Here is a 27,838-nt window from a genome sequence, read left to right as displayed (position 1 = left end):
TCTCAGAAAATGGCTGTGTACAAAGAATAATATAATACAGACATCTACTTGGTAAGCTGGAGATGTTGAGCACTTCAATACTGCATTGAATCTTTCACCTACTGAGGATCTGTTTGGAAGCCAACGTAATAAAATGAGCATAATGCAGTTGTACTCAATTGATCATTTGTCCTCTTAAGAAAAGAAAGGTTCCATGGGAAAACAGGCCCTATGTGATACTTTGAAGCTTAATTTTGGAAGTAGTGTAGTGGGAAAAAAAAAAAAAAATTTGCTATGGACGTACTGAACTTTGTACTGCCCCAGTTAACCACTTTCAACACAGAAACTAGGTCACTCTTCTGTGTTACTCTTGTATTTCTGTATTGTGGTTCAGACAGCAAAACCCAAAGAACTGAACAATAAATGTTTAAATCAAGGTAAAACAACAAGTTAGTTTGTATTACATCTCCTTAATTAGTGTTGATCCAGAACCCTTGGTGACCTAAGTTGATACCAGCTGTAAAACCTTGACCACTTCACTTAATGAGATCTCCTGTTTCCATAGATATCTTCAATAAACATTGTGATTAAATTCATGGGCCAATCATAAATAATAGAATAATAAAATTTTAAAATTGCAAGAGTGACAGAGATTTAAAAAAACCCAAACTGTTCTTCAGTGATATCACAGTTTTATTAAAAAAAAAAATCAAGAAATTGCATACCAATTCAACACTGTTAAATACATTAATTTGAATATAAAAATGGATTTTTTTTTTGCATTAGTTCATTTCTACTTAGTCAATAAAATGACAAATATTAATAATTGTATGAGCACCATTTCACGTATAAGTAACGATTATACACTGAATGAGCCTCACATACCTTCCAAATTGTTGAGGAAGGCATTCAGTTGGATTCTGGAACATTTGCAATTTCATTTATTTATTTTATTATCTCATCCAAGTCTCTCCTGGAAGCCACACAAAATATTGTATATTTTTGTTCTTTTCTTTATTTAGCAGAAGGCAGTTATGAGTGATGTATATGTATTAGGGAATAATTAATGAAATATCCATATTAGAACAGCATATGAATTATTTAAAATGTGCTTTCAGATTGCTTTTTTGTTTCTACCTAGGATTTTAATAAGATTTACTATACAATAATTAGTTTTTGCTAGGTTTTCTGTTGGATTCTAAAGATGTAAGAGTAAGATATTGCAGCATATTTCACTTTCTAGGTTTTTACCTGAACTTGAGCCTCCAGCTGTATTTTTTTAATGTTACTGTATGGGAACTGCTGAATCATGGCCTGAACCTCTGATTGACCACCTGAAGCGAGCAATGAGTCAGCCCTTGGAGCACAGGTGAAGGCAATTCTCCTGCCCTACTGGAAGGGTGCAGCATGGTTCCACCTCTCCTAAACCCCATTTAAGAGCTGACTGCCTGTGGGGGAGGATCTCTTTTGGAGATGGTGTCTCTTGGATTCTTCTCAGTGAGCCTAGGACAAGAGTAAGCCCTCTATCTGTTTTTTCGTTAGTGTGATAACTTGTTTAGCCTAACTTTCTTGTATATTTCTTAATTATGATATCCATATATTCATTGATTATACAGTTACTTACGTACTAGTAATGACGTAATCAGGACAAGAAATTTGTTTTCTCTCTGTCATATGTCATGTAAGGCAATGCAATGTGTGCCTGTTAAAATGGTTGATTGAAGGAAATTACATGGTGAAGTCTAGGAAAAAACTTCACCTTCTCCTAGGCTTATTTTCCCATGTCATATAGCTATTCTCTTGCTTGTGAGTGCCTTTAGACCTCAAGACAGATTTAGATGGTTAATTCATTTATGCTATTGGCAGAATTTATTCTGTAAGTGTCAAAATAAACTCTTCTGTTTGTAGTACAGTTGTATTAACTGTAGCTTTCAGTGCATTTTGTATTCTTGTTAGTCTGTTATGCCACTCTTCGAAATACTAAATCAAAATGTATTGTTCATGGACAATTCCTCTTTTGTCCATTAGAGTTTTTTTTTTTTTGTTAACAATAAACAGAATATTCAGAACGTGTAAGATTAAAAGAGACCACCTGGATTGTATTGTCTGAATTGCTGCTTTCCTTGATTAAAGAACTGCATTTACATTAAAGCTAGCCAGCTCTTAGAAAGACATGAAAAATAAACTTTAAAATAAGTCGTTGCTGATGGGTTTTGTATAAGATTGAAAAACAATGGGAAAATTGCTGGTGTTGAAGGAATTAATCTTGATTTTAGTCACGTGGGAGGGAAGGAAAGCTTTCAGAGCCCTTCAGTTGGTACTTCCCTGACTGACTTCCTAAGGGTCAGCCTTTCTGAGTTTGTTCTGATAAGCTGAGGACTTCCCTTACAGTCTGAGTGATTATCACTCAGAAAAGCAGCATTATTTCTGGCTTCTAACTTCTTAGTGCACTTAGGCTGCTTTTCTTCATCTCACTCCTTGTTCCTATCTGCTTAGCTATGTTTGCTGCCCACTTACTCCAGCTATAACACTGTAGTATACTTAGTGAACTAATTCCATGTACTGCCTGATGCAGGACTCTGTTGTGTGATCAGCTGATATCAGAACAATGTATTAAGTGCATCCTTAACATTGTGTTATTATTTTTTTTAACATATTAGAGGGCTTTAATCTGAAGATTAAGGTTAAGTTTCTGTGGAAATAGCCATGGGAGTTCTCTTATGCGTGGGTTGTCCTATCATACTATATAGTCATTCACAAGCGATAACTCTAGCTCCATATAACTGTAAATAGTAATTGTCTAGTTATTGTTTCAGTAATATGTACTAATTTATGTATTTAACTGATAATAAATAATAACAAAATCACACTGAAGATATTTGAGAGAAGGGTGTTCCAAAATAGCTTTTGTGGATTCCAGAGTTGACTCAAAACAATGGTTTTTCCATTTTGCAGAGAACTTCTTTGTTCTGTCGAAGTGGAAATTGTGTATTTGATATTTCCACCTGAAAGGTAGAGCAGGTGAATAGTTCAGTAGTTGTGTTAAAAGAGCTCATTAGGCAAACTAATTAAATGTGGCCAGAGCAGAGAGCTGCTCTTCTCTGCTGCAGAAATGACTTCTAGTTGACTTATCTTGTAGCTATCTCTGTACGTCTTTTACATGATTAAAACTTTAAGAAGCTCTGAAAAACACTGCAGCATCATTGCAGAAGCATATTATTTCAGAAGTATGCTTGTTTTTTTTTAATGTTAATTCTATTTTCTTTCATTATATATTTAGATTTTTTTTGTGGGAATCTCCTTCACTGATATTTGTTCTTCAGTTTGATTTTTCTCCTTTTCCTTTTTTGTTTGTCTTTAGGCTCTACTAGCAAGAACCTAATGTTTTACATGTTTGTATGACACCCAGGGCCACCTGATGCATATTGTAAATAAATGAAATTTACTTGATCTGCTATTGTTATTGCAAGCAGAAATATCCCTGGAAACTCATAAAACATTGAAGTATTTCACCTGCCAATACATCTGGACAGTTCTGATTCTTTAATTAGCTTTTCAATAGGAGACTTTTTACTTTTTTTTAATCCTAAATATATACAGAAGTATAAATAGCTTAAACAACTTATTTCTAAGAAACTCTTATTAAGTTGCAGAAAATTCAAATGACACTTGATTATTACACTTTGAAGTTATAGATTAGAAAATGCATTTGTCAAGTACTTAAAGCCATCTGAGTCATCCAGATGAAGGATGTTCCATGTTGCCTGAGGTGTGATATAATGACAGAAGTATTGTACTTACACACTTTCCTTTTTAAATGCAAGCTCTTTTCCTTTTAGCTGTGATTTCTGATTTCCAAAGCTTATTTCATCACCAGAGAGGCACCTCTGCACTGCTTTATCTATTTGTTGTGTTTAGATTTGTGAGAAACCAGGTTGTAGTTAACTTCTGGGAATATGATTTGTTTTTTGGTTTTCCTTTTTTAATCACTTCTAGTAGCTGAATAAGGCAGAGCCCATTACTGTACATGTTGCAGACAGGCAACCTGAAGTCCTTGAGCCGAGAGTTGCGCCTCTGGTATCCTGGAATTGGTCATGTGCTGAGGACTCCAATTGCCTTCCCAAATAGTCATTTACCACATGGACTTGGGAACTTAATGAAGTAACCAAAGGCTGTCAAGGGTAACTTAACTAGTCCATAATGTATACTGGGATGTTGTTTCTTGGATTTTTTTATTCATGTTCTGACGGTATTTAGGAAGAGGTAATCAGCATATGTAGTTGTGGAGCATTTTGACACTGTTCAATAAACTGTGTGAAAGCAATGATTTCATCATGGAAATAATGTGATGTCTTTCTACTGCACAAGTCACACAAAAACTTTCATATATTTGATTGCACATTTGACTGTAGGTTTTTTCAGCCTCTTTATTTTATGAACTGCTGATGTGCTTTGTCTCTTTGTAGGCAGAGCAAAGATTTTGCAATATCCATAATACTGGCAGTGCAAAACCAAGTGGAATTTGACTATCTGTTCAAATCTGGAATCAAACCAAAACTGAAAGTCTTGTGCAAAGAAAATGTTTCTGTAAACTACTTAGAAACCCAAATTCCAAAACTTGCATGAATGTTCAGTGCTTTTAAAATATTAATAATTTCTTAACTGGAAAACATAAAGAACTATATTAGCAATAAAACTACAATCTTAAAAATGAAATTTCCTCCTCTTGAAAGTTCTGTACTTCCAAACTTGAAGTCTATCTTATACAGCTTTTTAAAATAAGTGCAAATAAACTAGAAGTAGAAATATAATGAAGCAAGATATTTCAATTTATTTATGGGTTATTTCCACTTAGTTATAAAGCTAACAGCTTCGCCGGTGCATCCTATAAATGTGCTAGCATTTCTTTGAAGACTTTCAAGTTTAGTTTAAAGCTAAACTTTGCTAGCTTTCTATTATTTAATTAGGGTCCTGTAGGACCCTGTTAATTCAGCATCCTGTAGGATGCTTTTGAATTTTAGTTTTTTTTCTTAACCATTGAAGTGTAATATGTAATAATGGACAGAAGCTTTTGCTCAGTATTATATAGATAACATTAACTCATAAAGACTGATACTCCAGATTTTGAAAGCATTTTGAGGTCATTTATTCTATTGGCTTTTTGTAGGATTTATCTCTCTGCCAGCATTGTGTGGGAGTTTTGCTGGAAGACTTTTTGAAGAAGAATTTTTTTTTATCACATGTGAAGCAAAACAGCAAAAAGCTGTTCATAAAATTGATTGGAAACTGTTTCACTGCTATAACTTTTGGAGCAAGTGAGGACTTTTAAAGTTTTACATTCTTAATAGTATGCAATTAATAAGTAAATTATAGAGAAAAAAATTGTTCAGTTTTGCCTTATTCACTCTTTGTCATTTTGTATCATTGTTCCAGAAAAAAACATTAAACAGGTGAAACCAATTCCTGTAATACAAGAGATTGTTGGAGGTTCTTTAAAGTTATCGAAGTTTAATTTTTCTTCAAATTTATTAACATACTCAAGATGTTAAGAAGAGCTGTTACCAGCATATCCATTTGCAGGATGAGCTGTGCTACCAAGTTTATGTAACTTTCAAAAAAAAAAAAACAAACTTTATTGTTATTGCAATTAACCAAGGCAGTGGGCAGGGGAAAAAACAGTCTTATTTTCTTGATTGGTTTAAATGAGTTTGTGTTCCTCCAGATCAGCAAGCTCCTGAACTGCGCTGTGCAGTCACAAGCTATGAGATTTAGCATGAGAAGAATTCATGGCTGAGAGGGATAAGAGAATATATCTGTTTTTTTGCCAGCATCCTATAGTCAGAATGGGTGAAACTTGAGATCAAACTGCAACTCTATATAACTGCGTTCTCGTTTACTCTCTTGTTTCATATGTGTTCCATGAACTGGCTCCTGATTCTCACAGCCAATTTTCTGCCTTGTTCTGTTTATGTGTCAGTCTGAATTGGGCTGCCTGAACTTGTATTTCAGCAGCCTGCATTTAGTTTGAAGCAAGAAATAGCTGCTGAGGAGGCATAGTTCCTGTCTGTTGCTTCCATACTTAGTTAATATTTACTGGGAGCAGAACAACCGATGTCCCTTATACCTCTTCTCTCTTTATCAGAGGGCTGAGAAGCGGAATGTACAATGATCAGGACGCTTCCTTGTCCAAGCTCATCCTTAGCATCATTAAAATTACACTGTGTATGCAGTCATCTTTCAGCTATTACAGGAGGCATTAATCCTGTTTGCAACCTGTCTGAGCTGTTCACTGAGAATCACTTGCTTTAGGCCCGCACATTTTCAGCGTCTATACCTTCATATTTTATATTGTGTGTTGTCATCCTTGAGGGAAAATGCTCTTGTCATTACTTGAAGGCTGTGACATCATTAATAGGTTCTTCACTGCCAGCTTTGGTGCAGAAGAAGCATTCTGTCAAATATAATCTGCACGGAGATGCCTGTACCTAAAGTTACCATGTCTGAAGCTTGTTGGGAATTACAAGAATAAGACTGCAGAATGTATTTTCCCATTTAGGGAAAAACTTAATACTGACGGGTCAGAGTTTTTTACATTTATGTCTATTTCTCTTGAACTTTAAGAGAAACCTACTACAAACAGGCAGAGTTTCATGCTGAATAACTGAAAGAGCTAATTCTGTGTAAGCAGAGCAGATACTGTGAAGGTCAGAATATATCCTGAAGATCTAGTGCTAAATGTCATTATGGACTGTCAGGTGCCCAGAGATGCTTCAGATTTGCTGAGGACCCTTTCACAATTTTTATTACCGAGTAATGGCTCGTAATACAGATTAGTCCAAGCCCAGATCCTGGCTCCAACTGACAGCCCTTAAGGGAAGTGCTTAACAATGAAAGAAGCATTTAATAACACCTTCTCTGTGTATTCCACGCTGTCTCTGACTTCTGTTCTTGTGTGTTTGTTGTGCTTAATGAGTGATGAAATGTGATGATTTCTAGGCTTTAACGGGCTTTTATTCCATGCCTTTGTGTAACTGTTCCTGAATCCACAATCTGATACTTGTCAAGTAGTTAAGTACAAAGTAAATATATTCATCAAAATACAGTTCCATATGATGGTTTTTTAAAATATCCAATGTTGTGTAAGCCCATGTTTTTATTAAATTGTTTTAATATAGAAACCTATTTAGAAAAGAAAAACCTGATAACTATTGCTTTGCATCTTTTTTTTAATATATATGTAAGGATGATGCAGAAAAATATATAATTTGAAATTAACAAAACAAGACATGATTGGGTATTATGCTGTTGTTTTAAGAAAACACTTTTGTTTTTGTTTTATACTTCTGTAGATATAAATAATACATGCTCTTCAAAAGTCCTCCCTCTTCACTGAAAGTTTTGTCTTTAACAGCTGTATCATCTTTGTGTTCAAAGACAAATATGAATCATTTTGCATCTTTACAGACTGACAATTTGACATCTCATCTTCTAGAGTTTGTCTGGAAAAGCATATTCCTTTCTTTTTACCCAAAATCAGATTTCCCATTAAGATTGCTTGACTGCTTTTTTTAGTAAGAGCTCTGCTCTGTGTTAGTTGCTTTTTTTTAAAGTTCTCTAAAGAAAAAAAGTGACATGTAACATATTAGGGAGCATTGTTGCAGATTATCTCAATTTTGTCACCAAAATTTCATAGAACACTTCTCTGAATTGTCTTGGTTTTTTCCTTCCTTTCTTTCTTTCTCCAGGTTAGAGGACTCAACATCCAAACTTCCTATACTCAAGCCTTCAAACTGCTTATCCTATATGAACTCAGAAACCTAAATGCTTAATCTTACTAAGCAGCATCTTCATATGCCAAGAAATCTCATTCATATTTGCCAAGTTCTGAGGAGTGTACTCATCTCCCATTTAAACTTTGATGACATTAGGTACTCCTTAGGGGAAAAAAAAAAAAAAAATCTACTCTTCATTTACAAGGATCCTTACAGTCAGGGGGAGATAAAATAAAAAAAAAATAGAGGTAATTGACATTACCATTAACTTTATACATCTGTCACCGCCTTTCCCGGTAGTATTTTTTAAATTATGTGACCCATTTCAGTAACTCTACTTAATAAGAGTGATAGTATGATCTCACACCCAACAATGCAGAGTATGTTTTAAAAAAAAAAAAAAAAGACCTGTGGGTTTGATCAGGTTACTGCTCTTTGTTCAGAAGTGCCAGCTCTCTGCAGAGAAATCAAACTCCAACATCAGGCCCCGAAAGATTTTCTTGAGTCATTCAAGTGCTGTATTTATTCATTTTTCTATTTTTCTCAAAGTAAATTTAAGGGGTTCTGCATTCTTGGACAAAAATCTATTTTTTCACAGCTCCGACAATGATAAGAAAAGCAGAAGCTGGAATAAATCCAACTACATAACATACAAAATGTCATGGTAGGGAAAAAAAAAAAGTTATAAACCTTCAGAAGTCCCGGTGCTAATTTGATCCTTTTGTGAAGAGTACTTTAATAGGAAGCTTCAGTCTGTGACAAATGAAGTGAATGTTTTAAACTTTTAAGTTCTTCATCAAGTGTAACAAGGCATAGGTATGGTATCTTTTGAACTGTCATTTCAAAAAAATGAAAACACTTTGTTTTTGTAAAACTTCACTCTAATTGTTGATTATTTTCACTCCTTATATGAGAACACGGGGAATCCACGTGGGGTGGGGGAATCTTACACCCTCCCCCCTCTTTTTTTTAAACAGAGTAAGCTATCTGAACTGACCACAGAAGATGGTCTTTGTTGCTATTTTGGTCTTCTTTATGAAAGACACAGAGAAAATCATGTACAAAGCAGAACATCTTAGGCTGTTTTTGTAGGCATTCAATATATTTACTGTATTGCTTTGTTGTATTTCATTTTTGTTTTTAACATAACTAATTTTTTCTCTTGACCACTGTGTGTAGATTTTAAATGCATTCTTATATTCTACCATTAAAAAAAAAAAAGAGCAAAAATAAACCTTTCTATTTGAAGTAAGCTGCTTGACTTGAACTAAAATGAAAGTACACTTTGAACAAATTTTAGTGATGGAATTTGGAACTAACATGTCAATAGAATGGTAGTAAAAACAGGGGAAAATAAGCTGTTCATGACTGCTTGTAGATTGAGTAGCACTCAGCAGTTACACATCTTCTGTCTTAATTGTATATCTCAATAAAAGTGGCACCTTTAACCATGATGAGGATTTACTTTGAACTTTTTTTTAAGTGCTCATTCTTCTAAAGTGCTCTCAGTATCATGACTGGTCTGGATCATCAGAACAATGCCCACTGAAATACAAATACCAAGAGTTCAGTATCTTCAGTGGAATTAGAGATAATAGTCCTTTATCCCCCACATGTTGTGTGAATCTTTGTGCTTTATAGCTCTGCATGAAGGACTTGTTATCTATTCAAAGTGCTCCCCCCCAGAAAAAAGGTGCAAAATGTAGAGATTAATGCTGTAGTACCTTTTCCTCCTTTTATTTTAATGTATTTACTCCCTTTCAAGCACTGAGAGGACTCTATTACTCTTAAAGCACGTCCTGTATATTTGATATTTCAACGCTATACATTACTAAAAGCATTTAGACTGGGACTGTATCTGTATTATCTTTGTGTGTTTTTTTTTTTTCCAATAGACTTCTTTGATTATGGTGTCTCATCGTTCATGCTCAGAGCACATTCCAGAAGATCCACATTTTTTTCAGATCTGTTCTATCTCTGTTTTTTGTTATTTATGTTCGTTTGTTACTAAAATATACATTTTTTTCATCACTGGACACAAGTTAAGGATGTTTTTCAAAATCCAAGTTTTTAATTGAGTAATGAGTAATATGAGAATGAGTCTGATTCAAAAATAATTTGTTAATACACCATGTTATGAATTGTTTATTTGCCTATTTTATCTTATTGATGCTCCATTAAATTCCAGAAAAATAATTCCTGGAAATCAATAACAAATAGATATTTAAATATTTCCAAATGTTTAGTCCTTGATGTTATTAAGATTATCATAAGTTAACTTACTGACAAAGTTGACAGAAATGTTTTTGGGGATGGTTAGGAAGTTTTAATGTATTTGTGGTAACTTAACTGTTGACATGAAACATTGAACTTGTAATTACTTTTGCTGATTTTATTTCATTATGCCTCAAGAAAAAGTTCAGCAGTTCTTGAGGTGTAAATGAAAAACTCGTTTTGAGTTCTAGAGATAGAAATAGATAACAGCATTCACAAATGAACAATCAAATGTGTGTGCAGTCGTGAGAGTCTGGCAGGAATTTTACACAAAACACATGGTTTCACATAGCATAGATTGGGGTAAACACTGTTCTGTATCTACGCCTCAATTAATTTAAAATCTTCAGCTTAAGGGCTGTGTTTCTTACAATGCATAGCACAATCACAGCAAACATGGATAACAGTGGGAGGAAAAAATGTTAGAAATTCAAGACCTGAGGAATGAAAAAAGCTTCCTTGAGATTGCATCTTTATGGAGGGAAGAAAGGAGACATCAAAAAATGATAAAACAGGGAATAAAAGCAAATCTCATACTTCACCCAAACAGCATTGGATGTGTTTCTTGAGAAATTCAGAAGTGATGTAAGTGGATTCTCTTTTTTCACTCATATGTATATGTATGTGAAAGCTTGGCTATTATGTCATTTTAGCTTTGATTTTATAAGCTCCAGAAAAGCTCCAGTATTTGTCTCTCTGGTGGTGGCAATGTCTATTAATGTTATCTTTTGTGATTTCATCTTCTCATAATGTCTGAGAGCTCTGCTTTAAACTAGCAGTCTGTGATTGTGACTGGTGAGATAAAAATTTCGGTGAGATAGAGGATGTTCACGCTACTATGTGTGACAAATTGCAATGACAAGGCTGTGTTGATAGCAGCTTATGATGTGAAATGAAATCACAACCACAATGCCATAAAGATGTGTGCTTAGGGCATCTTTACAGAGCTCAAAGTGAAAAAAGATATGGTCACAATGTCTAGTAGACACTGTGTTCCTTTCCTTCTTTTTATTGCTAAAGCTGGACAGTTCTTTTCAAACCATCTCATGCATTTCCCCCTTTTTTTTTTTTTTTTTTTTTTTTACTTTGCTATATATTTTTGTCTCTCTTTGTGTATGGAATATCTATACCTGAATATTAACTAAATTCACTATGCATATATGTTGAAGTGAAGTGAGCAAGTTAGCCATTCCACTTAATTCATCTGATTGACTGAGTGATCCACTTCAGATAAACAATGGGAAACGAGAAGTAACTGAGCAGTAAGAGAAGATACACTGCGGATCCAGGATTTTGCGTCAGTTTGTTTATTCATATTAGTTATTTGCATGGCTGACGAACTGACAGTGTAAGCAAGACTGTTTGTGAAGCTGTTCTGAATATTAAGTATAAAGTGCAATTGCTTAAATATTGAAAGCTAAAGCCAGTTTTAGATATTCTAGATATTCAAGAAATGTCTAGCAGGTATGGAAGGACACCAATGTTTTTCTGAAGCAGCAGCTGGAAGGTACTTGAACTGTCCTAGAACATGTACAATGGCACAAGAATCCTATGGTTAAGTTACTGAGTTACAGAGCAGTGATATTTAAAACAGCTGAAATTTGGACTTCTTGGGAAATATGTTTTCTGGACATGGCAGGGAGCAGCTGATGTGAAACAGAAAAGCAATAGAATTAAACTTATTTTCTTATATATTTTCTTAAACTTATTTTTGAATAAATAAATCCATAGTCAATAAGGAAAAACATAGTGAAAAACACATTTCTAAATCTATCCCACTTGGGAATAATTTAGTATCCTAGTTAATGACCATTCTGTTGCATTGCCTCCTATGGTACTGACCTAAAACCAGGCCAGGACCAAATGACTGCACGTACACATCAATATGATGAACAGCAAAATGGCCTTTATTACACGTGAACTCTAGCTTATATAACCTATGTGCTTCGTCTACGCCCTTAAGGGCACGTGCCACACATCAATCATAGAGCAGGGAGGGGGCCTATCGCATCACATCCCGTGGGGGGGTCTCGCAGTTGCTGACAACACCATTCCAAGGATAATTTTAAAATAATCTTTTCAGTACTGGCTGTGGGTAATGGTTTGCTTGCTAAGACTCAGACATGCTATGCTTCCCTGTAAAAATCACTGTTTTGTCATCTGATTTCTGGTTGACCACAGTGAATCAGTATCTTTGCAGGTTTTCTGAGTACAAGCTTCAGTTAAGAAATTTTTTGAGATCACTTTCAAGATAAATAAAAAAGAAAACCTGACTCTAACTTTAACCCATACTCGTTATTCTGAACATCAAATTATTGTAGGACAATTAAAACAGTGGAAAATACTCTTCTAATGAAGTGGGAAGTGTGAAAGCCAATAATTACTATAAAGAGCGTTGCTGTTCATGATTAAAGAGCAAGCAATAATTGATGATGGCGCTTGCAAATATTATTTTCCACCAATAGGTGCCAGTGTAAGCTAATTAAGCTAAAATATTTAGCAACACATTTAAAGCAAATGTTGGAAAAAGAACAAAAAATGAATGTCATATATTACATTTAATAGTGATTCTAGTAACTACAGTTTACTTTGTCTTTACATTAGAACTGAAAAGGTAGTTTAAAAACGTATTCAGAAGGCAGAAGTGAAGAACTGTTTGCTCTCAGTCTTTTGCAAAGTGTTTTTCTACCTTCCTCAAAGGGAGTGCTGAAATCAAGCTAGTTGACAATACCAGCAATGTACTGCATCAACCTCTGAATGTGACCTGTGCAGTTTAAAAATCCTCTGGGATCTGCTGTGGTTTAGCCATCAGCTTAGTGAGGAAAGCTGATTTGCTTTGGGCCTGTTCATGTTGGAATTTGCAGAAACACTAAGAATGAAGTTATCCAGGCACTAATTAAGGTACTAAGGTATTTCCTTATCCTTTTAGTTAGAGCATAACTTTTCTTATGAGGATTTTGGGCACTGAAGGCAAACTTTCTGTTCTGTCCCTTTCCTGCTCCAGCTCCTCTTTCTCCATTGTTGCAGAGTATGCCTCTTGTTTCTGTGCCTTTTACAAGGAAAATTTGCAGGGAAGGAAAGCAGCAGAGAATAAACCACAACAGTTGAATCTTGGCACTGCAGGTTTCATCACGTGGACCTAATTTATAGAGGAGGAAAGAAATGCTTATTGTGTAAAAAAAAAAAAAAAAAAAAAAAAAAAAAAAAAAAAAAAAAAAAAAAAAAAAGAGTGAACTATCATTACAGCATTTCTTTACTCATATATTTCCCTTTGACCATATAGATATATTAGTGTGATCTTCACCAAAATTTGTCTAGCCAGCCTTATGCAAGCATTCAGGAGAAGAGATGGGGAGTATTATTTTACTCTTTTAATGCAATTCAGCTCCTAACTGCCCCTCTGCTTGGTGCCCTGTTGTTGATGTCTGTAGCCAACCATGTAATTTAATCTCTTCCTATTCAGTCTTAATGGAAGGATGACCTTTCAACAGATTAGAATTGATTTGTTTATAAATCTGCTAGTCTTGTCAAAGCTTTGTTCTTACAGACAATAATTTTGCTATCATCTTGGCAATCACTGATACTTATCAGTGTATTATGGCAGCTGTAATGAAAAATAATTTTTACTTGTTTATTTATTTGGGAGTTGGGGGGGGAGCAATCTGTATGGTACAGTCTTGCTGGACACCTCTGCAGCCGTATTCTGTGCCCTTCTACAAAGCCTGGATGCTTTGTGAAGTCGCTTGCAAACCACCCCTTTGTCTATCATGTGAACCAAGACAGATCCCTTGTTTTTCCTTCTGGTCCCCTCTCATAAGCAAGCACACAAGCCAAACAAGGGCAGATCAACAGGAGAATGTAAAAAGGAGAAGACCCTCATCTACATCAGCAATGCTTTTCATCCCATTTTTTTTCCCTTTTCAGTCAGTTTACTCTAAACATGGTTGTATCATACTTACGTTATCTGTAAATAGAATCTGTTGATGATGTAACAAATTCAAGTAGTGTCAATCTACTTTATGTGGTACTCACTAGATTGAATCCTTCATCTATTTTATAGGCTCTCCTTATTCTGTGTTGGTTGGGTGGGGAATTGTTTTTTAACACCCATGACAGTAGGCTATTTTCTGTACATTTGTTTCATAAAGAAAAAGAGTAATGCACATTTTGCATTTATGAGGAACATAGAATTCTTTGCTCTATAGCTTTTTCAGTATTGATTGTGAATTTCAAATCACAGCAGAAGTATCCTACAAGCATATAGAAGTTTGAAAGGCAAATTTAGGGAGCTACAAGGATAAAATATACTGAAGAACATCCTGTTGGTGGCAGCAATAACTTATATTTAACTTAGAATTCTGGAAAATATGCAGCTAGTATGCAGTCTGTACTGGCTGCATGTAATAATGGCTTGCTGTGCATTTGAACACTCTACATTGATTCTTATCTCTTAATAGCTATTTTAATCCAGACTTAAAATCACACATTGGGTGTAATGTACAGCTACTATTTTTCATAGGCCTGTGAATCAGGAATAAAGCAAAGCAGTATGGTATGGGTGCTTAAGCTTCCAGACAAATGCCTTTTATTTTTTTTTTCTTATTTTTATTTATTTGTGTTTTCCTTTCCTGTCTTTGTCTGTTTTTGAGGGTGCGATAACAGAAATTTTATTGCTTCTCTGCTCATAGTTACCATGTTTTTGATACTGATTTATGCTATTATTTCTGAAAAAATGGATCAGAATAATTCCTTGTAATAACATCTGGATCATTCTGAATGGTATACACTGAATAATGTCATATGCTGAGAAGCAAGGAGTGGTTTTCTTGTTCTCTTTTTTTAATTGAAATGTTTGAGTTAATCTTCTGAAATGTACCTTATGTATATGTAATGCTATAAATTACACTATAGTATAATATAGTATAGTAACAATTTATGAAGATTTTTTCTGCGTAAGTACTTAGGTACATAACCTTGGAGGACACATGGGGATATGTTTGTTTAGTGACCGTTTCTGCAGCTCCCAATCTGAGCCAGGTGGTGCAGTCACTGGCTGAGAGTAACGCTTAACTTATCAGAGAGCACTGCTATGGCAGTGACTCCCAGCAGTGATTCACTGTGATGCGTGGCTGTCTGAGTTGCATGAGGTACTGATCCAAACTTGGCAAAGGACAAAATCGGTCCAGGCAGAAAGAATAGACGGAAAGCAGCTGTCCCCAAAATGTTAATGAAGTGTCATAGCTATTTTAATTTCAACCATCTGTGCTCAAAAGAAGACAGTCTGTCTAGAAGAGCTCTGTCTGTTAGAGAAAATCTAGATAAGAGTAGAACACCTGGGTTCTCAGCAAGTTCTGGCTGCCAATGACTTTATCACAAGCATTTACTTCCCATGTAGTAATCCAGAGAGTTAACCTCACTGTCATGCCTCTGTGAAAGCTGCAGCCATTCCTATGGAGCATAGTTGCTGTTCAAAGTTGCACGTGTAGGTGTAACTCCTGGTGCTTTCAATTCTAGAAAAAATTCTTTCACTTTTCATCCTCCACTTCAAGGAGAAATCCAGCTTGCTCTCTTTTTCATCGTTAGCACAGATTCTACCATTCTTCTACAAAGTTGAAGCTATTTCCCAAAAAATGCAGTTTTGTTGGTGCCTTGCTTGTCTGGCTACAAGTTTTGCTCATTTATTTGTTATCTATCTGTCACTCTCTACCTAAAATTTGGACATGAAGTTAGAAAAACGCTTCAGTTTGGAGTTATGTTGTCTCTAGTTATTAAGAAAAAAAAAATATTTCACTGAGCTATGTATTTACAGTATCCCAAAGCTTTCAAAAATGAAGATTAAAAAAAAATAATAATTCTCCCTAACAAAGCAATTCTGACATAATTCCATTGAAATTTGGTATTTTCCCCATCCATTAAACTAGAGGATGCATTTTATGTGTACTTTAAGTCACATAAGGCTTGTACAGAATCTCCATTACTACTTCTCTGAACAAAAGTGTAGCTCACAAGATGTTTCTGCACAGTTCTGGAATGTATGGCTATGACCAATACATTTCCTTGAACATTTCCAACATAGGTTAGTACTGCATAAGTGCAAGTTACATGGCAACAAAGGATCCAATACATGTGATGGATAACACATCTGTATTTTTTTTTTGAAGTCACTATTCCAAACTTGACAATGTTTTCCTATCCCAAGACGAAATCTCAAGGCATGGATACCTATTATTTCCTTTGCTTTTTTTTGTTAAACATAAAAATGTGTTTTGCAAAGGTGTTTTTATCTGAAGGAAGCATTCCAACATTTTGCAATTATTGAACCAGATTTTTATTTTTCCTATCAGTGAATGGATAAAAGATCTCCACACCTACACTTTTAGTTACTATCTTCTCCATTGTTATTTTTTGTTAATCTAATTGGAATATTCAACATATGTGGCTGCAATGAGAAAGGCAAATACAAGGCATTCATAGCCTGATTTTCTATGTTGTCTATATTGCCAGCCAATTATAGCGGCCAAGATTCATGCCTAAAATAAATACAGTTGGTTTTATTGTTTTGGATATCTTCTTCGGTATACACTGAACATTGACAAAATTGTTTTCTTTGCTATGAACATCAATTCATAGCTTCCCAAATCCTCACAGCAAAAGCAGTGCAGGGTAAAAGGGACATTCTGATTTGCTGTCTTAAGACAGCTGTCATTTGGGAAAAATAAGTAAAACACAGTTACTGTTTTCTGAGGGCTAAGATGGCTATCACAGGCTAGATGATTTTTATCTGTTTTTCTGTACTAAAAAAATAAACCAGAAGGCAAAGAAATGCCTTGATATGTGGCCAGTAGCTTTTTCTAAGAATTCATGTTGCTCACCGTGCTGAGCTGAGGAACTTCATGGTGTGCTAAGGCAACAGACTCATATTAATTGATTCTCCGATCATGATGACATCTAGATTACTCCTTTTTTTTTTTTTTTTTTTTTTTTTTTCTGTCATGCCTATTTACCCTATAAAGTAAAAGGAAAAAGTACTTGTCTTCAGGCTGGAGTAGGAATTTTTTTTCAGCTTTGAAGTTCAGGTTCATCAGTTTCTAAAATGTACATTGTGCTTCTGATTGTGTCTCCATCATCTTATTTCAAGAGTTACCTTTGTTGGAAGAGAGATGACTGCATTGAGTATCATATTATATTCCATAGTTGTGTTCTCTATACTGACTAATTTGAGGTTGCAATAATTGGGGATTTCATCCTGGTTTAATTGTAAGAAATTCTTGAAAGAAATTTTGTGGGAAACTGGATGGCTCTAAACAAAGGGGGAGAGAGGTATGAGTGATTGTTTGTTTTTATGCTAGAGATTGGCCTAATTTAATTTCTTGGAGTATCGAATGTGTCAAGTGCATTGTGAAAGAATTATTTAAAAATTTACTAACACAATGCTAGAGAATTCAAGTTGGTAGCTCTTCAGTGTCAGGTCTTTGAACTAATTTGGTTTTGTTCTTCAGCTTACAAAGCACTTTCTTAATTAGATTAGTCTGCCATGTTCTCTCAGCAATTTCAAATGTTAGTGGCAATAAGAACAAATACAATTAATTAATCCATACTTTAAAGAAGGAAGAGGTAAAATGGTCCAGTTACCCTGGCAGGAAAATCTTTACTATAAACTCAGAATTTCACTGTGGGTTGTTGTGGTTCATTTATGCAAGCACTGGTTATGCTGTGTCTACTGGAAGAAATAGAAAACTTTACATGGCATACTTCAAAATATGCACATATTTATAAAATGGCTATCCATCCCCTCTTTATCTAGTGAGGATGTATGAAGCTGTAGCCCAATATGTAGTATGAATTCTTTTACTGTTACAAATTTTTCAAGTCAGAAATATGAAATTGACCTCAGGAGAACCTTATGTCTTCATTACAAACGTAAAGTTGGCATTAATATTTATTTCAGTAATGTTGCTTCAAAGTATGGTCTGATGTTTTAATTTTGCATGACATTTGAAAAGCAGCATAGTCTAAATTATTTTCTATAAATACGTTGACTTTATAGTATTAAAGACTCTATTCTTTGGTGAAAGTTAATAGCACTGTTACCATGGAACACTTATTTCTTTAATTTCATGTAAATTTAAATTTTATGATGTTTGCTTCTCCAAGATTATATAATCCTTTTTTATTGAAAAGAATCACAATTATGCAAATGATGATATCCAAGGAGACAAGCAGCAATTAACTCCAAAAGACAGGCTACCATAAGAGTTTACTCACAGTGAACAAAGGAAGGTTAAAATAAACCTTTATTTAAAGAAATCAATTTGGCATGGTTTCTCAAATATAGCAATTCATTCAGACAGAAATTTCTGGTCTTAGGAATACGTTTAATATGTCTTTGTTTCTTTTCTTCTCTGACTCCAAATGCATTACTCCTGTGCATGGCAGATGGAAATAGGAAAGCTTCAATATCAGCATGATCTGGGCTGGTTTTGCTTCTAAGAAAGTTTATAAAAGATTTTCCTTTCTACAGAAGGTTATTACTTAATCAGAATAACAGTCTGTAAGCACAGAGATGCATAGCCTAATACTTACCAGTCTGACTCTGGAGAGGTAAAACGGTGCTCAAAAAAACGTGTGGGTTGTTGCTGTCCTCCCTACAGAAGTCATCTATTTGGATCCGCCCCATGCCGTGCATTTCACTTACATGCTGTAGTCTCCTGTGTGGTTTGGAACACGGTTTAAAATGTTCACAGATGGCTTGAGAACATACTTAAGAGCTATCTCTCCTTGGATATCTTCCCTGTGCTTTATGGGAGAGTTATATTGGGAGAGAGATGGGCAGACTTGCAACTGTAGGCAGTGTATGTGCAGTTATATTTTAGATTTTTTCTTTCCTCATTTCATAGAATCATAGAATCAGTTTCCCATACAGTGAATGCAAAAGTGTTGGAAGAGAAGGCAATAGCAGGTGGTTTCTAAGGAGGAAAGGTTTTTTTTCCTCATAACTTTGATATCTCATACTATGAGCTGTTAAAAAGCCTCAGGGGAGACTGTGAAAGGGAACATGAGAGTCAGAGGTGGGATTTGAGGCAGTCAGAGAGCAAGCGAAGTGTGTCACAAACTAGAGCACAGCTACTACACGGGCTTCATGCATAAACTACTAAAACCCATTATGCCTTCCTCTGTGCAACTGCACACTAGGTAAAACACATAATAGCAAACACATTTTCTCTTGCCTCTTTACAGGTAATGGTTAGATGTGAATAAATTCTGGGACTAGGGCTCCATTCTGCACGAAGTAAAACGTACATTTCCTCCTCCATTCTTTCTTCCAGTGAATCAGCTGAGGGAGCAGGCTGGGCAGGGATCCATCTGCCTTTCAGAAGGGCTGTTACTTCAAACACAGTCGTTACAGTTGTGCTAAGGAAAGTCTGATGGCTGCCAAATGTCTGAGGAGTGTCAGCCAATTCTGTGTGCCTTAAATCACAAGAACTGTCAGAAAGCTTCATAACTACAGATAATAGAGATTTGTACAGTTGGGAAAATATTTTTTCACTAGTGGCTTTACCTCAACAAAAAGCAAAAGTTGAATAAAAAGCTGTCCCCCAGCCCTCTCAAACAAGGAAATCACATTTAAGAATTTGTCTGATAACTATAAAATAACAAAACTTCATTTTCTGAGTTTTATTTTGCTGTTCTCAAGGCATTTTACAAGTGAGTTAAATCATCACTGTGGTAAACATTTAGCTATCACATTTTATAGGTAGTTCAATACAAAAAAGAAGTGGAGATATTCAGTGAACTGTACACTGAATCCCTTCTTGTACACAGCTTTTATCTGTAAAATCCAGACAGATATGAAGCTGTGTACTGGGCAATTGCCTACTCTGAGCATGTTGAACAGAGGCAGTATCAACTGCGAATAAAAGAGTTATTTTCCATTTTTATCAGTTTAAGGCTTGTTTTCGTGCTCTGGGATAACATTAATGTGTAAATATATAAAAGGGTTACTGTTATTTAAGAGATGGATGTCAGACAAGTGTCAGTAATGGTGGTGATATGTTTTCCTGATATACTCTGCTATGATTAGGGTACAACTGCGAGAACAGTAGAGATGAATTTTTGAAAGCTTTTGATACTGGAGGAGGGTTGTAATAAACTGTATTCAACAGCAGGGAGCATTGTCATTTCAATGCAGTCATGGGAAGTCCTCACCTCCAAGCATTAACTCTATCTACATTCTTCCTCTACACTCTTTCTCAATGCTCTGCCCCAAAACTGCTGTTACCTCATGGCCGGCATTAGAAGTGTTGCAACTCAGACAATCTTTATTAAGTGAGATGACTATTTATTCTTTTAACCTGTGAAATTTCTGTGTAAGAGGTAGATCTGACTGTATCTTAAAAGTCCTGCTCTTTGGAGGTCTCTTACAATAACACATAGAAAGGACAAGGTGGAACAGCTGATAACAAGGCAGATGGCTCTTACCCATCTAAGTGTAGTTTGGAATTGGACAAAAAAAAAAAAAAATTGTAGCAAGCTGAAACTTGCTCTATTTATGCTCTTCTAATGAAAAATCAAACCTCAGGCAAAAAGCGAGCATTAATGATGATCAATTTGTAATACCTGTACAGCAAAATGAGAAAATTAGCTGTCATGACAGAATATAGGTTGAGGGAACAAAGGCATCTACATTTGATCAGCACAAAGTGTACTGTTTCAGCTTCTTATTTATTTATTTAAGACAATAGCAGGGATTGAAATCGCTTGCAAATAAACAGCAAACTTTGGAAGTGTTGATATAATGCAGAGAAAAGCAGAGAGCATTGTAAAAAAAATGTTAGTAGCTTTTATAACTGAAATGTTCACCTGTGAGCAATCCCTGTGAAAGTTACCTACAGACATGTTTTTCGAGTGTTACAATTTAAGTGTTATAACAACACAAAACATAACCATAATTTTCATCTTTGTGCTGAAATAAACACATTAGAGTAAGAACAAGAAGACAGAGCAAAAATGAGAATAGTTTTGTGCATGAAATTTGCAAAATTTCAAATTTTTTCTCCCTTTTTTTCCTTTACAGTTTCATATTTTACAGAAGAGAGGAAAAGTTTTTTTTGAATCTTGTGATTCTTGTGATTGTGATATTTTACAGAAGAGAGGAAATGTTATTGCTAATATTTCCTCCTGTTAACTTACACCTATCATTCACTGAAAGGTTGGAGCAGTGTTACAGTTTAACACATTACAATGTCTTAGTGAGAGTTCTAGTTCTTCTGGATCAGAAATTTCATAATTTTTTTTCCTCCAGAGTTTCAGCTGTGTATCAGACTTGACTAAACTAACTGCTACGATAAAATTATCCAAATTTTGTCAAAGGAAATTTGTCAAAATGTCTTAGAGTTCAGTAAAAAGCACATTTCAACAGTCAGCTGAAGTAGGCTGAATAGATTTTTAAAAATGGAAATAATTTATGAGAAAAAGAAAAAATTGATAAAAACTCTTAAATGCAGCAAGGAACATCGATTGTCATTGTTGTTTTCGCTGTTATTTTTTCTTTTTGAGGTTCAGTGTCTCAGAGTCCCTAAAATGTATATGCTTCTGAACTTCAAGGAATTTATCTGAGTTTTCTGATATTTGAAGTTCATCCAAAAATTCACATGCTTTCTGGATGTAAAGTATTTGTTAGCAATACAAACTCTTGGTTTTAGGCCAAGAATCATTTTTACATTTGTTTACAAAACCTACAAGAGGTTTTATCAAAATATTTCTGAAGAGCTCAGTTCAGTTAAAATAGTAAAGTACCTTTGAATAATGTGAAATAGGTGATACTCATTTGACTCAGACTTAAAATAAACAGAGCAGAAAAGAAAGGAGTTAGCAAACACACCATCACTTCTTAGGAAGAGTTAAAAACATTGACAGCTGAAGTATCACAGCAGTATTTCCTGTCCTGTTTGTGTGTGGCAGGAGAGTTTGGGTGTAGGTGGAAGAGGCTGGGAGACGGTAGAGGAGGTTACTGGATGACAGAAAGTCCAAAGTGTTTTGTGTGTGATTGAAGACAAAATCTGAATTGTCTGATTTTTCTCTTTTGAAGTAAAAAGATATGCATTTTTTTTTTCCTTTTATAACTACTAATGCCCAGTTTTATCCCTTAAGCCCAGATAACAGTCATTAAACCAACATGAATAAGTGTATGAGTATGTAGGTGTATGCGGAATTTGGAACTTCTAAGTTCAATGCATTCCCCATCATTTTTTGGGCTTTTCATCACAATATAGATGTATAGCTTGTGCTGTCTTTGTAGGATCACTCATACATGGCTGGCTCAGTTACAAGTCCTTTTCCTTGTGGGAAGTCAAATGCAACTTCCTAGTAATTAAAATGGTAAAAAAAAAAAACCACAAAACAACTCCCACCATGTAGGCATAACATATCAACAGAATTTTTATAATGCAGGGACAGAGCGATCATGAAATCACTTTGGTAGGAAAAAAAGTCAAGTTGGTTCTTTGATTCTTCCTCAGCTGCTGATTGGATTCTAGTGTGGATGTCATTGTTTAGTTCTGAGTTTGAATATCTATTTGAGGCTCAGATGTAAAATATGTCCGTTTATATTTTAAAGTTCTGATCATAGTAAACAGCTTGTTTTCTATATTTCAGATATGTCTTTAAACTTGTCCTAATTTATAGGTCAGTTCTCTGTGTTCTTCAGTGGTTTTTAAAAATATGTGATCTAGTTATTCTGAATTAAATAATTGAGTAATTGGTTTGAGGTATTCAGTCCTTAGTTTGTATCATATAATAAAAGAAGGAGGCAAGAGACCTCTCATGACAGCAGAAGAAGAGTGGTAATTATAATAATTCAGACAAATACACATTATGAATTAATCCTACCATCATAATGTACTGTAAAGGAGTTGTGAGCCTCAAAAGAAAGTATAGGAAATCTTATATGTAACTTAAGCTTGTAAACAGAATCTCACTGTAGTGCTGTATGTATTATAATAGATCCAAAATGCATAGACTGGAATGGTCTGCAATTTTTTTTTCCGCTAAGAAATGCTTCTTTAAGTACTGAATAGTTTAAAGTAAGGTAAACCAAGCTAAAAGTCAGAGAAGCCTTCCCCTTTTCTGGAATGAGGAAGCATGAAGAAGCAGGCTAGAATTTCCTATCCAGTATGGGTAACTACCTTATATGAAAAACAACAGCAAAGATGGGGTGGAAAGAAAAAATCAGAGCCAAAATTTATGTGTCTTGTGGAGTAGTTTTTTTCACCTCCATGGCAGCAAGATTTGGACCACCATATTTAAAACAGTTTGAGTAGAACTCAGATACTGAAGTAATGAAGGAATAAATGGATAATTCCTAAAGCAATAGAGGTACTGTGTGGGGTAACATACAAAATAAGAACTGAAAACTCTGATTGCATTTTCTTTTTTTCACACTGTGTACAGTGTGAAAGACATATGAAGATTATCAAACAGGAATGAAAATGACTAGCCACTGTGGTAGAAAAAATATGTCAGTTTGGAGATAATGGAAATGTTGTGAGTGAAGAGATTCATAGTAGTCTGAGTTCCTGAGGAACTGCCTATCTTACTGCTTGGGAATCTTGTAATGTCTAAAATGTCTTTCTTATTGCTGGTTTATATCCTCTCTCTCTTCTTTCCAACATGCTAATACTGCTTGTATTTTCTTCTCTGGAATCTGTCACCCTCCTGAATTTAGAGAAAGCAGCTCTGTCTGTGAAGCTTTTATTTTTCTGGCATAAACAAGTCAAGAACTTCTAATCCTTCCTCATTTGTCAGAGTGCTTTCCTGATCTCCTTGATCCAAAACCAACTTCATTTCACTGTTCTTTGCAGTGGTATTAATGTTCCCATTTTTGTACTTAGAAGTGCTTTGTGTCTTAGAATAGTATTCTAATTTTCCTTAGTTACATCCCACTGTTCTATCTGATCTTGTGAGTTATAGAAGTGGAAACTTACTCTCTTTGGTTATTTACATGTAGCTGAATTTCTTTTAGCTCTCCATTAAGAAGATCTCTTATAAGTTTTTTATCCTCTCTATTTGTCTGTCAACCTATGGTAACTTTCTCTTCTCTGTGTAGATGCAGAATATTAGGACAGTTCATATACTTCAAACAGTCAAAATATATTTCAGAATATTTTTTTGTATTGTTAAAATGTGCACTGTACACAAAGATGTCATACAAAAGGTTATAGTAACAGTTATTTAGCATGCTCACCAGAGCTAACTCACAAGTTTAAGCATAATCCTCCAATCTCATACACCTGCTACTGCAGCTTTTGTGCTGTTCCACATCATTGTGCATGCTTTGTGACTGTAATATGAGCTCAAGATTGTGCTAGAAGCCCCAGAATGTAGATGCGTATCGTGGATCTAGCTCTGACTGGTTTGGATACAAATCTGCACACTTGGAGCCCTTCTGATGAAATGCCAGTCCATAAATTTTCTAAAATAAGAAACAGATTTGTTAGTTAATAAGTACTTGAAAACTTATGCTTGCTCTCATAAATGTTAACAGGGATTTGATATCAGAATCTGTGATGACCAATGAATATGAATTTTGAAAGTTATGCAGTATCATCCAAAGCAAAGTGGTGAGCCAGGAGACATAGTTGGAGGTTAAATGAAATGTGAGACTAATAAAATATCAAGATACAGGAAAAAATCTTGTTTGCTGAATGAAACACCTGCTTTTATTTTGTATCTGTATAGCTGTAATGAACTGCCATCTGAAAATATTTAGAACCTTTTAGGAATTATAAATTGTTTTTGTTCCTCTCATACTTCAGATTTCTGGGTAAACAATTTTGGAGAACTAAGATTTTGAGATGTTAAACGTCTACCATGCAATCTGTGTATTTCAACTTAATATTTTTTAAACACTAATACAAAAAGTTTTATAGTTCAAATATGAACCAAGTTATCAGCATTGTATGCTCTTGTCTGTACACATTCTGGAGCAAGTGACAGTTAACTATTGTTATTCATCCGTCTCCGAGTAATCCATGTTTAAAATGTGGTTATATTGGAGAATGGTTTGGGCAGGTGGGACCTTAAAAATCACCTGGCTTCAACTCCTGGTATAATGCTCCTCCAAATGCAAAATTATTTTGAATTAAATAGAAATGACTTGACGTTTAGTTCACTCTGTATACTTGTGGTCATGCAGTCACAACAGATTAAATTTCACTCAAAAAGTCTGATATTCACAGAAAGGAAAGATTTTACTTTACTTTACTTTTTCTTGAATGTCTGATTTACCAAAACATTTTAGGTCGACTATCACCATCTTAGGAGTGTTACTGCCATGTGAGACTAAACAGGTATGAATCTTTCTCCTTCGCTCATCTATACAGTTCTTTAGCCATTAGACAGGAAGCAGGAGTATACAATGATGTCGACTGACTTATCCAGGGGAAAAAAATGAATTAATTTAATGCTGAGGAGGAAAGTGACCTAAAGTAGGTTAATGACAGAAGTACAATCTTCATAAATGAAAATCTACTTTATTATATTTATTTTAAAATAATCTATACTTCTTCCCTCTTAAATGACAGATCTGAAGTGACAAAATCTGATCCTTCATGAGCAGATGATGGTGGAGGATTAGCTAAGCAAGAGCAATAACAGGAAATAAGAGAAAGATGTGGATTTTCTTTCCCATCTATTATCTGCCAACTTCTGTTTTACTGTCATACTACATTTGTCTTCTAATAAAACAAGCTCCTTTTATTCACAAAAGCTGCTTATTACCGTGTTAGGAAGTATTCGCGGTTGTACGTCCTTTAGTGAGAGAGTGAACAACACAGAAGGAAAAAGGCAGCCATCCACTTTCTCTTGAGACAATTTATTTGTTGTCTTTTGATGGCAAATAGACATTCATCTGTCTTTCTCTCCCTTTCTTTCTGTCTCTTCCTCGCATTCTTTTTCCCTCCCTCCCCTTGCTCCAGCTTCTTTGTAGCTTTTGACATCTAATCCAATCATTCTGCTCTTTTTCTTCTCCATTTGGCAGTGTTCCTTAGTTTGAAGGTGTTGGGTTGTGTGTTCTTCTATTCACTGTCTGAAAAGTATCTGTGCTCTTCTTGAGGAGAGTTTTGTGTCAGATAATGACAATGAATAGCAAAAGTCTGTCTTTGACAGGAATACATATACTGACCTTCAATTAAGCCGCAGGTTAAGACAATACTGAAAAATCAATAGCTCATTTTCTGTCTTTTGTGCTCAGATTTTGATGTTTGCTAGATAAAGGATAAAGATAAAGAATGACACTGCTAAAAGCAGGAATCTTTGTGGAACATCCATTGATGTTGCCATGGGCTCAAGGGCCAGGTATGACCTAAACTTTGCAAAGCTTCCAAACATTATGTCAATAAATATCAACTGTGGCTTTATACAACATTCACTATCTCAGAATTTTCACCAAGTATCATTTTCTGTCCTCCCAACCCGGAGATTCCCAGGAAGGGTCATAAGTAATCAAAAACTCTGCTCATTAGGAGTTCCAGTTACTGTGTTTAAAAAATAAAATAAAATAAATCTGAAGGTTTAAATTGTTTGTGTCTAACTTCTAGGTTCAAATCCTAACTTGCAATTCTGGTACCTGCAAATGTGGTTTTCTTTTGGAGAAGATGTGTGTGTTTGAGGTAAGTTTACTTACCTGTGCTATATAAATATAATCTGTTAGTTGTTTCACTGTCCCAGTCCTTCTAGCATTTGTATGGACACTTGGAATGGAAAAAGAGCATAGAATACCACTTTTTGACACATACCTACCTGGAAAGGTAACTAGCAGCTCCAACTAATGCTTGCTCAAGTGTACACACAACAACAATGGATTAATTAACCTGTGAGGCCAAAGTCAGTGGTTTAGGGCAAGAGTTTTCTTCCAGTGTCAAAAGGCAGAACATTTTGTATACAATGTAAGCTCATCTTAAATTACTTCTTTTCCTTTTCACAAATTTGAAAATAACACAATCTGATGTTTAATCCAAATTTGTTTTCTTTTCCAAAGGATTTTTTTGATACAACAAATGCTGTTTAACTTTTATGAGCATCTGTCTGGCGTGTACACGTTAAATCCTGGAGCTTTTTCTCCGTGCCATGTCAGGAGAGGTTGCATGGTGAGGCTGTCTGCTGGGGAGAGGAACAGGGGAGGATCCAAGGAAGAAAAAGATATAAATTGTGAGGACAGAATAAGAGGAGAGAAAAGCTAATTATCCATCTCCCTCCAACTCCCTTTCCCCATCTACTGCTGTAATGAACCATTTGACCTGAAGCGTAGAGAGCTATTGCAAGTAATATTTTTGATTTATCATACATTGATGTGGGCAAACTAATACTCAGAGAAAGTCAGATTTCAAACATCACAAGTATTTGTAATATGTACTAAATTGGGAGCAGTCTTTTAGGCTTTGTCACGATGTCTGTTTTAGGCCTGCAAATAAAACATTTGTTTCTACTCAGTGTTGACTGGATGGTATGGCATTAGCTAGCTCTGAATGACAGCCTGCAGTCCTTTACTAAAGGTTTGGTAACTGTGATGTGAGACCCTGACCTAGGGAAGTGTAAAGGTCTGAAAACTTATAATGTCCCTTACAAGCTATATTCCCAGAGGGAGGATTCCCAGGAGACTATCTGCCTGTTAAGTAGGACCATAAAAAGAAGTGGTACATTCCATGTGTGAAGGAAGTGAAATGTGAAATGTAGCTCTGTTCGTGCGTATGAGTAAGAAATCCTTCATTCATTCTGCTTTCTGTGCTGGCTCCCAGAGCGCCTTTATTTTCTTTCAC

The 27,838-nt window shown here is 35.1% G+C and overlaps 1 long non-coding RNA gene across 1 annotated transcript; it reads left to right on the top strand.

The window, feature by feature from the left end:
• The first annotated feature begins 1,163 nt into the window (after nt 1-1,163).
• LOC128075947 (uncharacterized) lies at nt 1,164-27,202 on the top strand. The gene is made up of 3 exons (XR_008204160.1): nt 1,164-1,493; nt 26,621-26,692; nt 27,061-27,202. It is a non-coding gene; the product is annotated as an uncharacterized LOC128075947 (long non-coding RNA).
• Nucleotides 27,203-27,838: the final 636 nt, after the last annotated feature.

This window comes from Tympanuchus pallidicinctus, unplaced genomic scaffold (genome assembly GCF_026119805.1).
Source record: "Tympanuchus pallidicinctus isolate F22 unplaced genomic scaffold, pur_lepc_1.0 scaffold13, whole genome shotgun sequence".
Taxonomy (NCBI): domain Eukaryota; kingdom Metazoa; phylum Chordata; class Aves; order Galliformes; family Phasianidae; genus Tympanuchus; species Tympanuchus pallidicinctus.
This window is presented reverse-complemented; position numbering and strand designations above follow the sequence as displayed.